The following is a 13,950-nucleotide window of genomic DNA, read 5'->3' as shown; positions in this document are numbered from 1 at the left end:
GTCTCCTGTCGGGGAGTCCCCGAAGCTTAAAGCCTGCAGGGCAGCTGTCTGTTCATCCAGCTGTAGATCTGGAAGGAATAGGAATCTTCATGCAGCCTGGCTTTTCCTGTTTCTATCTCTTCCTGCTATCCCTTGCTGCCCTGCCTCCCATTTGTCAGTCCAAGACAGAGGGAACCCATCTGAAATGTCAGCCTTACCTCTACGGTGACATCTACCCAGACCCTCCTGTCTTTCAGTTTGGTGTCCCAATCTCCCAGTGGTCCCTGTGGGTTCCCACTTCCACACTCTTGCTTGTAAGATATCTAGACCGTCTTCTCAGAGCATCATTTTCTACCTTCATATTCTTCCTTTTTATTCCTGCTTCCTGACACTGATACTGGGAGGTAGGTGTGAGCCTCACCTTACAGGTGCATGACCCTCCTCCAGGCACCCAGCTGGTGTGTGTGTCCAGACTCCAGATCTTCTGCCTCAGAGTCAATGGGCTGTCTACTCTTGCTGCCTGGGCCTCTCTGGCAACTTGACTGACATGTTGTAATCTTCGGTGGACGTTTTTATCTACCAGTGAACCTACAGATGGATACCTTTTACTGTGAAGATGGATGAATGATGGCAAATAGAACTGCCACAGTTATCTGTAGTATGAGTTGTGTATTTTATTTACTGCTCATTTTCTGGCATCTGTCAGCAACTGAAAATAAAGTTTTGAATCTCTGCTGCCTTGTCTGCAAATGTGTTGATATTGTGCAAGATGAGAGCTGAATGTTGAATCCACATTATGATTACCATGCATGTTGGTTCTATGTAGTTCACTGTGAATTTTTAGGTACATACTATAGGTAAATGACCCTGTATAAATAGAGGTCAAGGTGTTCACAGGCGGGGCTGGATGTTGTTATGCTGCTTAAAGGTGGAATGTGGTGGTGCACCTATTTTTGTATTCATGGGCCTAGACTGACCATGGAACATAGTTGGTGCTTAATACATGTTTCTGAAGCAAAAGAGCTATTGTTTCCCTCCTCTATATGGGGTGTCTGCCAAGTCCATAACAATTCTCCCTTCTCTGGGAACTCAGAATTGGCATTGGCTGTTTTTTCCCTGAATTCCTGCACCCACCCACCCACCCACAGCCATAGTTCATTGACCAGGGTCAAACACCTGACCAAAGCTGGCTAAATTCCCATCCTTGAGATTTAGAGTTGAGACACTGGAAGACTGAGAGTCAGTCTCTGTGGCTAAACCCAGAGCATGTAAATACAGGGGCTGCTACAGAGCCATCCTATAGATTAAAGGTTGGAGAAATCTAGACTTCCAAACGCAGACTGAGGCCATTGTATAGAGAAGAGCAAATGGAATATGGAGAGAAATTCTAGAGAGATTCAGCCCACCTCTAATCTCGGTTCCATTCCCCATTTGGTTTCTTGAGACACTCTTGTGCTATTCTCTAAATCTCTTTTTGGGTTAAAGTTGGTGCAGGTCAGTTTCAATTTTTGGTGACTAAAAAAATATTCCCCCACTATATCAAAATTTCAGATTTCTCATTTCAGTGAAGGAAATCCTACTATGTGGAAAAATTAGATAAGGAAGAGAGACCAAATTTAGTTGAAAACCTATCAACTGACCCCCCCCCCAAAAAAAAAAATACCTATAAACACAAACTATCACAAATTGTATTCAAAAGGGGTTTAAGGGGCTCGGTAGAATAATGTGCAGGGGGCATTGTGCGTTGTTAGTTTTTTGAAGGAGTAGGGGATTTTTCCTTCAAGGTGAAGTATGAGCACAAATAGAGAAAAAGAGTACGTGCCTAAAATCATAGACAAGAGTCAATGATAAAAACAAAGGATCAAATAGTTAAAATAAAATACACAGGGAACCAGAGTCATGGTTCTGTGCTTCCTCAACTTCAACCATCCTATCCAGCCATCCAACCCATTACCAAATCTGCCTGTTTTCCCACCTAACAATCTCTTCAGCCTGTCTCTGTCCACTCTGAGTGGCCCTTATTTCTCATGAGGACCCCTGCAATGACCTCTGTAAGTGGACTCCTGCAAGCCACCAGTGTTTCTCCGCACTGTGACCAGAGTGGTCGTCTAACCATGCCCAATGTGTCACCTCTTCCAGGTAAGACTTGCAGAGGCTTTCTTTTACTCTGGCCCATAAAGCCGTGTAAGGCCCAGCCACTGTCCAGCTTTCAGCCTCATCTGCTCCCACTCCTCTCCCTGCCCATGCTTCTGTGTGGCCTTCTTTTCATTTCCTTGCCCCACCAAGCTTCCTCCACTATGGGGCCTTTGCACATCTTGTTTCCTCTACTGGACCCTTCTTTTCTGCCACTCTGCCCCGTTCTCCTTGGCTTCTCTGACTGGACCAGTTAATTCTAGCAGAGCACTGCACACCCATTCTTTCTACCACATATCCTAGGTATGCAGTTTTCCTTTCCCTTTTCTCCTTGTTCAGTTGTCTTTCTACTCTGTAGGGCTGTAAGCTCCATGGGTGCAGGAAATCTCTGCTTCAGACTGTTGTTTTAGTCCCAGCCCCTAAGAAGTTGATCAACAAATATTTAATGAATTAATAAATATGTGAAAAGATAAAGGAAAGAAAAAATCATGCAAACCCACCACCTCCCCAAAAAAAGTAGCCTCCAATTTTCTCAATACTATTTTTCAAAGATTGGTTTTATAGTTCAGTTGTTCATAACTCATGGTTTCTCTTAAATACCAGGCTCATAATGAACAACATTATTAATAATGCTAAAATCCTTTTATAAGTAGGGGTGTAAGGTTATCAGTAGATAAAATATAATTAATGTTAGTAGGATTCTTAGGCCAGCCTGCAAAGTCCCCTTTGACCCATAGTGTCTCTAAAACAATAGTTTTAAGTCCTGACATCTCCTAAGCATCTTGTGTCTTGAGGGGATACAAGCAGTATGAAGGAGAGAGGACTCTAATTACCAGTGGAGCAAAGATGCTCTGAGAGATATGTTGTAAAGTCAGTCATTCTGATGGTGAGCATGGGACTGGGCAGATGGGAATGGAGAGCAGCTTTGGGGACTATTCAAGGGAATAATTGCTAGGACTGGCTAGGGTAGGTCCCTTTTCATTTCCCTTTGCATATGTCTCTTTAAAAGTGTGTGCATTTAAGCAGAAGACACAATTACCCTGCTAGACAAAGACCTTTCTAGAACATAGAAGTAGTCATACTTTGGTGGAGTGCCTGACTGGCTTAGTCAGTAGAGCATGCCACTCTTGTGAGTTCAAGCCCCATGTTGAGTGTGGAGCCTACTTAAAGAGAGAGAGAGAGAGAGAGAGAGAGAGAGAAGGAGAAGGAGAAGTAAAAGTAGAAGAAGAAGTGGTGTACTTTGGGCTAGAATTTCTGCATGAGCATTCTATCCTGAGGGGAAGAAAAGGAAAGGAGTTTAGTCTAAAGGCAGAAAGATTGTTACAGAAGCCCTCAGAGAGCAGGAGAGTGAAGTCGATTTGTGGAAGTGATGCTAGATATTGATGACTGAAGAGGAAAGTCGATGGTGCTCAGGGAATGAGAAGACAGGAAGGGAGGAAAAAAGGAAACACAGATTCCTTGCCTGAGAATATGGGACATGAACATAGGACCAGGTTTTCTGACTAATATTCTCAGAGCTCATCATTCCATAGAAGGGCCAGCTACTTCACCTAAAACTTTCTAGGGAATATGAGTTTTCTTTTAGAAAGAATAATCTGGCTGTAATGTTAAAAAAAAAATCTAAAATCCAGAGAATACCAAATTATCTAAACAACTACATGGCATGAGTTTTCATGAAATGAGATAGAGTACTCTGCAAAAGCTTTTTTGTTAAAATCCCAACAAAGAGGATTGCCTGAAATTAAACCCAGTGTTCTTTCCAAAGAGTTTTGCAAATACCATCTCTGCGGTAGAAAAGCACAGGAATTCTGATGAGAACAAATTTACCAGGATTTATAACCCCTTCTCTTTCATTTGGGAGGTGGCCTCTTATTTGTGGTTGTTGGATGGAACCAGTGAACCAAATACTTGAAACCAATTTGCTAGTTTGAGAAGAGGTTATTGATTCTCCCAGCGGGTGTATACTTGGAAAATTACATTGTTTAACTCTACATGTGGATGATTCTTGCCTCATATTCCTTTAAGTCGGTCCAACTGAGTGAGGCACATGGGTTCGTGCTTTATTGAAGTCTTCAGAGGAGCTGAAAAATGTATAACAAATATGAATGTTGCCTTGAGTTAAAAAGATTGCATGTGTTTCTCAGAAAATGTCTGGTTAGGTGAGGGATTTTTTTTTTTTTATTTTTGCAATCATGCGAATTATTTGGGGGGCAAATGTTGAGAGAGAAGTTTCCTGTGTGTTTTGTCCAGTACCAAGAAGACAGTGGAGGTGTGTGGTCAGCAACCAATTTAAATAAATATATTTCTGGATCTTGTTTAAAATAATCAGTGTCAGCTCTTGGTGATTTATTGTTTTCAGAACTGCAAAGCCCAATCAATGCATTATGTGTATGATATTAGCATTTATTGATCAATGATCTAAATTTGTATTCTTGAAATAAATGGAAGCTTCCTCCATCGCTGATGGAAAGGAGGCATGGAGAGGAGGGTATGGTATTGAGCACACATATACTCCCTGAATGATTCTGTGCATTTGTGTTATTTTCACTAAATAATAAAAGTTTAATTGAATAATTGATATTCAACTCTTCGGGTAAAAGTGAACAAAGACTCCATGCATTTCAGGTCAGTATTTCTTCTGGGTATTGTTTATGAATAAGGTGGTGAAGCCACATGCTGCTGAATATTCCCTTTAAAGCATAGAAATGTCGGTTCCATCCCACTCCAAACCTTCCCCTTACACTTTTTTCTGAGACACAGTATTGGCCTAAGGAAGGTTCATTTTAACAGGTTTGTCATTTTGAACCAATTTGAGCAGCCTTTGTAGCAGGAAGGAATAACCTATTGTTCCCAATCACCATTAATAAGACCATTGTGACCAAGTTTGCCGATAAATCTACAGACACAGGGGAGGATTCTAATTTGTGACAAGGAAAATTTCTACTTAATGGGAAGAGATATCTCTGACCCTTACCTGTATGGGTTTATGGAGGGAGATAGGCCCTATGGGTGTTTATTCACTTGAAACCAGGAGCCTTGGGACTCCTGGGTGGCTCAGCAGTTGAGCATCTACCTTTGGCTCAGGACGTGATCCTGGGTTCAAATCCCACATTATGCTCCCTGCGAGGAACCTGCTTCTCCCTCTGTCTCTGCGTCTCTGTGTGTCTTTTGTGAATACATTCTTTTTTTTTTTAATTTTATTTATTTATAGAGACATACAGAGAGAGAGGCAGAGACACAGGCAGAGGGAGAAGCGGGCTCCATGCAGGGAGCCCGATGTGGGACTCGATCCTGGGTCTCCAGGATCATGCCCCGGGCTGCAGGCAGCGCTAAACTGCTGCGACTGGGGCTGCCCGGTCTCTCGTGAATAAATAAAATCTTAAAAAAAAAAAAAAAAAGGAGCCTTTCTAATATAGAATTATGTTCTAGAAATGAGGTCCCATTTGGGATGGGAAGTTGGTGGAGAAAAGAATCAAATTATATTTTCCTCAAATATCTGGATTTTTACTTCAAGATTTTTTAAACTGACAAGTAATTTCTCTTTCAGGCCCCATGGTTGATATAGAAGACTGTCATATGAACCAGAGAGAGAAATAAACTGAAGAAAGGATCTAGATGGAAGGCATGCCACAGGGATGCAAATGGAAATTTTCAGCAAGTGGGGCAAGAGATGAGGCACGCGTGGCCAGGTAGCAGTCTGGGAAATACTGACTCCCCTGTGGTGATTATTGGCACAGGAAATTCATGAAGCACAGGGCCCCAAATGAAGGGTCTCGTGTTATAACTGTTCACAGAATATCCATCAGGCACACCGGCCATTCAATTAACATCAGCAAATCGTTATATTTCTAAACTGTTGTACACTTTGGTGATTAGCAGCTTGGGGTTTCTTCTGCTACGTTTCTTGAGAAAACCTCCAGAGAGTCAGTGGTTAACTAAGACCAAGGCAACTCTCGAGGTGTGAGATTCATCTTCTTTTGGAATTAGGGTCACCTTGGGATTCAACCTCTAGTTGAGAACAGGTCACGTGGAAGCAAAATTCTTCTGAGACATAAGAACCGAAAGGAGGGTGTGGAGTAGAGCCTTTGCCTCTTTGCTCAAGAGAGGAACCAAATTTACAGGCAGTGGTGAGGACATTGGCAGAATGATAGCTTTACAGTATTAACTGATTTTCTCTCTCTGGCAGTTGCTCTTGCCTCTGCCTCCTCCCCTTTCTCCCCCATCCAAGCCTCATTTTTAGGCATCATTTATTATATCAGGGAATAAAGGAGTTTTACCAAAAAAATAGAGGTGAAAATGGGCTTTTAATTTTCAAGACCCTAAAGGGACTTGGCATAGTAATTATATAATGAGTTGGAGCAGAGCTTCTAGCCTCTAGTAGAACGTGAAGTTTTGCAGGTAAACAGGCAGGGAGGCAGGGAAGGGTCTAGATTCAGGGGCGGTGATGGGGCAGGAGCTCTCAGCTGTTGGAGAGGAGGTGAGGAGGAGGGAAAGAAAATGGCAGGGTAGAGGAGAAGCAGAGAAGGCCCTTGGGATCTGGTGGCCTCTCTCCTCCTCTGGAAAGAGGCTGTGTGTCCAGCAACCTGGCAGAAAGTAGTAGGTGTATCACTCACTTTCCTATAGAACTCAAAGACTGTCAAACCCCAGAACAGACCTGGCTAAGTGGTGTCCAAGGTACAGGCAGTCTGAAGGCTCTCCAGAGGTTGAAGGCATCAGCCCAGCAGGCAAGGGTTAAAATGAGTCCCCGGTGCTCAGAAGTGCCACCCGAGTGGTAACAGAGAATCCACAGCCTTCAACTGGCCTCTGAAGTAAGGGCAGTCTTGGGACATTGTGGGCTCTGACTAAGTCCAGACAGTGTCAGAAATGAATTGAATTGCAGGACACCCAGTTGGTATTGGAGAATTGGTTGGGGGGTGTGTGTGGCGGGGGAATCCCACATGTTTAGGGTCAGAAGTATTTTGAGTAAACTCATTTTAGGCCTCTTGACTTCTTCCCTGTTTTTTTCCAAGGCACAATTCAAATTGCATCTGTTCCCAGGCACCTTTCCAGACCTCTCCATCCTTGTGTTCCTTCAGCACTTCACACATTGATTATAGCCCCTTATCAAAGTTAGCTTTGGATCATAGGTTGAGTTAGCGTCAGCTCTGTGTGTAAACCCTTCTGGGGTTCTGTTTTATGTCCTCACAGCACCTACCATGAATGTAGCATCCTAGGCTGGCAGGTATTTTGGTGCCTGGTACATCAGAAAGCTTCAATACATAGTTGTCTAACTAAATTTAAATTTCTGAAACACATAATTATAGAAACATGAGACAGATCCTGGAAAGAATGTTTAATTGGCATGGCTTTGATTCTCTCACTGCTTTTCTATTTCACCCCAACGCTTTATTTCAAACATTTTCAAACATGAAACAGTGGAAGAATCACTCACTGAATACCCATGTAACGACCACCTCGCTTGCATGATAGACTCTATTATATTCATGTGTCTATGTGTATTTATGTATTTATGACATATTTATTGGTCTATCCATCTACCCAACCATTAGTCCTATATTATTTTTTCCTCACTGCCTTTCCAACACAATCAGTGTTTGAAAGAGCTTTAGCTTTGAATAAGATCTGGGATTAATTCCTGAATTCAGCCCTTATTTGTTGCATGACCTTGGGGGTGCTGCTTAACCTGAGCCTGTTTCTGTCACGAGGGTGGACAGTGCAGCATACTTCATAGCTTGTGGTGAGGAGTAAATGAGAGAATATAGATAAAGGGCCTGGCACATAATGTGTGTTCAATACATGGTAGCAAGAGAATAAGCATTAAGTACAGTATAAATATTCATTTCAGCCATCAGCACTGATTTACAATGATTTGTACCTCTTGCATTTTTACCTCCAGCCCCTGCTTTAGGCCCAGAAAGAAAAGAAATTCATAGGAGACTACGACTCTTAGACTCTTGCTTGGATGTAAGCAAGAGGTTCCTGGATCTGAGAGGTCAGAGGTGAGCTGGGCTTTGGTGTAGAAACGGCATTCGGAATTCCCTGGCACAATTAAAAGGCCACAGTGCTAAATGTAGAATCAACAGTTATTTACTGACCCTAGACAAGATGGGAGCAGTGGGTTCTTAATACTTAGGTAAAATTCAGAAAATGTTTGCTGAAAAGGAGGTGGTTAAGAAGAGGATGTCAGGGCTCTCCCACAGCCACAAAAATGTGTTCCGGTGTCCTTTCGTGCAGTGATTTGGCAGATCATATTTTCTGAGGGTAGGCCCTCATTACTACAACCTTGCACTCTAAGGCTACAGACAATCCCCAAATCGGGGAACAAGAATTATGCCCAAATTGTTTTGTTCCTGAAATGGTTCTGCAAAGCTGTGGACAGAGAATGGAGGATGAGCCCCCCCCCACCCCCCACCCCCACATGGCCTTAGACCAGGCAGCATTTGGGAAGGCTGGAAGGTTGGAAAAAGGAAAATCTCATCCTTTGTCTCCTACCAGTGCTTTTGCCATGCCCATCCCACACCCGATCATGGCAATATCCTTCCTACCACCCCTTGGTTCAATCAGGTTGAATACAGAATGGTATGAATATTATGGTTTGAATAGAATTGAGGTCCATCCATAGGAATTGTTTTTTGCAGCACACTTAGAGCTGCACATTTGTGTTCATGTATGTCAGGACAGCTGTCCCTGCATGAGCTGGAAAATGCCTAATGTCCTCCTCCTCCTAATGGTGTATAACCTACATGATGTATCACACCAATCTGTGAAACTCTTTTTAAAAATACAAGTGCAATTCCCTCAATTCTGTCCTTAATCCTGAGAGTCTGAGTCAGTGGATGTTGGGATAGCCCACTGGAACCTACATTTTTTAAAAAAGATTTTATTTATTTATTTGAGAGAGAGAGCATGAGCAGGGGGGAGGGGCAGAGGGAGAAGCAGATTCCTCGCTGAGCAGGGAGCCTGACAAGGGACTGGATCCCGGTACCCTGGGATGATGACCTGAGCCGAAGGCAGACACTTAACCAACTGAGCCACCCAGGCACCCCTGGAAAAAGATTTTAAAAATCTTAACAAATTATTTTGCTTCATGGCCAGAGCTAAGAACTATCTCTATACCATCAAGCTGCATAGCTCTTCTTCATAAAAGCAGAGATAAAGCATGCCTTCTTTTGAGATGCAAAATCTTGGTTGACCTTCCCATTTTTGCTTTGTCTTCCACCAGCTGAAGGGCATAAAATGGAAGACTAGCTGAACTGAAAAAATTAGGAATACTTCCAAAGTAGAATGGTTGGGCATCAAGTGAAATGAGGACAACCCAGGAGAGCTTTTGAGAAGACTCTTAGCTAGTGTAAAGAACTAATAGAGGTTATCACAGGATCAGGTAAAGGGTGTAAGAATCCAGGACAGAAGGACCCAGGTAGATTGAGTTACTGGATTTTACTCTACATCCAGACGTCCATTCTAATATCCCAAGCATCTGTTGACCAGGTGCCATGTGGGAGGTAGCGGCCATTGTCCATGCAGAACAGATTTTGTTATTATTCATGGTGGCAGAAGTGGACAGTGTCCCTCACAGTTTCAGTCAGCAAACAATTCAAGGACTATTTGAAGAAAGAATAAAATCCTCATTGTTGTCTGAAAACCTACTGTTGTCATTTGCTGGTTAGATCAAAAAAGTAACATCAAGTATTACTTGTTGGAAGAAAATTCTGGAGAAAATAGTGGATTTTTTTTTTTTTAAAGAAATACTACATTCTTGATGCTCTTGATGACACAGACACAAATATCATGTGGAAAATGGGAACAACATGCCAGTTCTGAGTTGAAAGGGACAAGTCAGATATGAAGGAGCTTGGGATATAGTTGAGTTGGTGGATTTTTTTTTCCTCTTTATTAATGGCAGCTAATAGTGATGCATCTCATGACCGTTAGTGTCTTACATCAGTATAATATGGTATTTGTGTTGGTCTGTACAAAGGACAATCCTGGAAAGAGTTCTCCTTTCAATAGTTTCCTGCAAAGCGTATATAAAACCTAAAACTACAGAGGGGGCCCGGGGTCAAAGGTCAATGTGTGTCTAACTTCCATAAAATAAGTTCTCTTTGAAAAAAGACAGAACCACCACCATATATTTACATAATAATAATGTTTTTGAAGAAAACCAGCTTGGTTTCACTAAGAAGGAAGTATTGCTATTTCAGTGGAATTTTTTTTATAATTTATTTATTTATTATTTGACAGAGAGAGAGAATGAGAGCAAGCATGTGTGTGCACACAAGCAGGGGAAGTGGCAGAGGGAGAGGGAGCCTGGAGTGGGGCTCTCTCCCAGGACCTTGGGACCATGACCTCAGCTGAAGGCAGATGCTTAACCAACTAAGCCACCAGGTCCCCCTTAGTGGATTTTTTGAGGAACTAGGTAGGCATGTGAACCAGGAACTGATGGATATAGCCAGGCATGCTTTCAAAAAATCTTTCCTATTGGAGGTCACTTGGCTACCCGAGAGTAGAACCCCTCAGGACCTATAGCCCCCAGGTCCCTCTCTCATCTACATGCTGCCCTTATAATTTCTGATAGTAGCTCTCCTATAAACCTTACACTGCTCTTTTTCAGACTCACCATCTCTTTCTTCAAAGATAGATCTATTTTTTAATCTGTTTTTGAGGCCTGCCCATCCTCAAGCCTCTGCTCTGGAACACCCTCCAATCTGTCTAAATCCCTTACAACTAAGCAACATAGACTCCAGTTTGTCTAGGAGTCTTTGTTCATGCCTATTTTCCAGGCTTAATCTACACCTGAAAATCCTTTCATTCTAAAAAGCGTCCTGAGTAGAATATGGTGTACGGTCAACCTTCTTACAGCTGAGCTGAATGCACTGCATGAGGGTGGGTGGACTAGGGAAAATTAGAACAAGTCTCTCCGATCCTAAGTGTAGATACTTCACAAATGCAGTCAAATGGGTACATTAGTGACTTGGGAGCACACGTCACACCATTGTCTTGTGTTAAGCTTGTGGCTGATCTCAACCAAGCCTTTTGCACAAAGCCACATCTTCCCTCTGTCTGGTGGTTCTGGGATATTTGTTTCAATTTCATGATGTTAGAATTTGGCCCATTGTCAAGAACTTTGTCATCCAAAATGCTGCCTTATCCCTTCCAATTTCCTGTTGTCAGAAGATAGAATCTTGCTTTTCTGTGTCCTTATCCATGTTCTGATTAAAGATACTACATAGGATAGTACGGTGGCACATCACCTCTTTTCAGCTTGACCTCTACTCACATCCCTGGAGTCATCTCACATCACAAACTCTCCCTCCTCTTGCTTGATAAGATCTCTGGAGAGCTCAGCAAATGCCTATTGAAACTTCACATGTCTAATGCAGAGTGTCTTTTCTTAATCTATGAATCTACATCTGGGACAAAAAAAGAAGAAGAAAGGAAAGAAAACACAGTTAAGTCTAATGTGACTTCTCAGTGACTGCACTTCTTTTTGGCCCCCACAGGGCCTTGCAAATGGAATGACTGACATAGAATAGGTCAGTGTTCAATGAATATTTGTTAATCCAATCATGATTCTTTTATTGAAAAACCAGCAGAAGAGCTTGCTCATGGCTCTTGCTGTGGAAAAAAAAAAAAAAAAAAGCCTATTTCTTTACACCTGTCAAGGACATCTGCTTAGGGAAGTCCCACACCCAGCTTAGGTCCATGCTGGAGTATGACTCGACTATTTGCTAATCATGTAAATATTATTGTTGAAGCAAAAACATGATTGAAGCTGGAAGTGTGAACCGAATGCAAGACGTGCCAGCTCTTTAATGTAAGCAATTAATTAGACATCATCTTTACGTCTGGTGATAGGTCCCAGGGTGTTAATCAAATCAAATATCACCAGCTGCTGAGAGAATAGGCTCATTCAGGAGGCGTTCTTTGCACCCAAGGGGAGAGGGAGGTGGTACTGAAATGATTTCCTGAGACTCCAGTAGCTGAGGACCCCTCTAGAGGAATTATGGGAAACTGCGTTGTAGGCAAATGTGTAACATCGGAAAACACTGTCCTGTCTTGAATCAGCGGAAGTGGTAGAAAGGGCTAGACAGCGCTGGGTTCAACTCCTGGTTCTGCTTCCTTCTAGCCTTGGAAAAACCACATGATCTGTCTGAGCCTTAGTTTCTTCAACTTCAAAATGGAGGGGACAACACCTACCTTGTGTAGGGCTTTTATAAGGGTAAGAGACTATGTAGATGGCACTTGGGGCAATGCCCAACCTGTAAGAAGGATCTCCTGAGGTGATCAGGGTGGGTAGTGATGGTGGTTGTTACCAGTTGAATGGGTTCTGATCCCCACTCTGCTGCCTACATGTCTTCTTTGACCTTGGACATACCCTTGACTTTCAGAGCTTGCTCTTCTGTCTCTGAAAAGGCAGGAGTGGGCTAGATGGTGTTCCAGGGCTAAATGCCCATCATTCTATGACAGGATAGAATTGGGACAATTCAGTGGTAGGTGGAATGAGACATGGGAAAACCCCCCTGATATGTGGGAGGGTTTCCTCATCAAAAGGGTGGTGCTTTGTGGGACACTCATTCTCCTTTTTCCAACCCTCCCCCCCCACCCTAGAGTAGGCTGGAGGCCATGTACCCTCCTCTCTAGTCCTCACCACACCTGCCTGGCTGGAGATCGCTCAGCACCCTGACAAGGGTACCTGGAAGGAAAAAGTAAATTTGGGAAGGGAGGGGGAAAAGCCTGTATTGAACTAATAGGAGATTTAAAATATCACTTCTTTTTCTTCGTCTTTCTCACTGCCAATTAGTACATGGTTGATGAAGAGGGCTCAAACATACAGTAAGTTAAAACTACCACCATTAGCATGCTATGTATGTCCTTCTAGTCATTTACATATAAAACAAAAATGAGTGAACATTACCACCTTATCTTAGAGTATACTTTTCTGGGTATTTTCCCCCTTCTTTGTCATTGCTGTTTTAACTTTTACTGATTTCTGTTAATAGCAGTACCTTGATTATTTAGCAGAGGTCTCCAAAATAGGATGCTTGCCTCTAGGGCATATAACAAAGCAATCAGGGAACAGGAAGAAAATTTTAGAATTTCTGTTGATATTTTTATTTCTCCTCTTTAAAATTGTGTGTATGTTTATTTCATAATATGTAAAAATATGTGTGAAGGTAGACTGTCCAGAGCTGGATGGGGGTGCAAGGATACTATTAGAGATTTAAAACTCTTAACTTTCTGCCCTTTCTACCAAATGTATAGGCCTTCATTCTCAGGCTGACAGCCTCATGTTTGCTGGTTGGCTACTTATGTCTGTGCTTTTTATCCACAAGAATCACAGGAAAGAATGAAGAGTAAAGGACTTTCCTCTTTGCTTTTTATTCAAGAAAGGATATTTTCCTTGTCATTGGTCAAAATAAGGGAAGTTGGCAAATTGAAAACTTTCAGCTTCTCGGCCTCTGTGGTAAAGGACGTCAAGGACATATGAATTGGGAATTGTTAGGTGTGTAGGTCATCCATAGGTCTTCTACATCCTCACTCCAGGAAAACACACACATGTGCACACACACGTGCACACACAGCTTACACAAGCAATTTCAGGAGGTGGAAGGAGACCTGCTCTATTGGGCCAATGAGAATGAATGGATGCTCTGCTCATCCAAATGCCAGGGAGCATGAGAGAAGCAACAGGAAAAGGACATAGAAAAGAAGACAAGGTGAACATCTATGAATAGGAGTGACAGATAAGGACAGCAGAGTGGCTCTGAGGTTATAAACAGCAGGATATTACAATAATAGTGAAAAATAAATACAATGGCAAGGAGAAGTAAAAAGGAA

At 42.5% G+C, this 13,950-nt stretch overlaps 1 long non-coding RNA gene across 2 annotated transcripts in view; it reads left to right on the top strand.

The window, feature by feature from the left end:
• LOC144319960 (uncharacterized) overlaps positions 1 to 13,950 on the top strand; it is a 150,373-nt gene that overhangs the window by 57,773 nt on the left and 78,650 nt on the right. The window contains exons 2-3 of one of the 2 annotated variants that reach the window (XR_013385581.1): positions 5,660 to 5,801; positions 8,009 to 8,111. This is a non-coding gene — a long non-coding RNA (uncharacterized LOC144319960). The remainder of the gene's footprint in view (positions 1 to 5,659; positions 5,802 to 8,008; positions 8,112 to 13,950) is intronic. The other variant, XR_013385590.1, reaches the window with a different exon arrangement.

The sequence above is a fragment of the Canis aureus genome, chromosome 1 (assembly GCF_053574225.1).
Source record: "Canis aureus isolate CA01 chromosome 1, VMU_Caureus_v.1.0, whole genome shotgun sequence".
Taxonomy (NCBI): Eukaryota; Metazoa; Chordata; class Mammalia; order Carnivora; family Canidae; genus Canis; species Canis aureus.
This window is presented reverse-complemented; position numbering and strand designations above follow the sequence as displayed.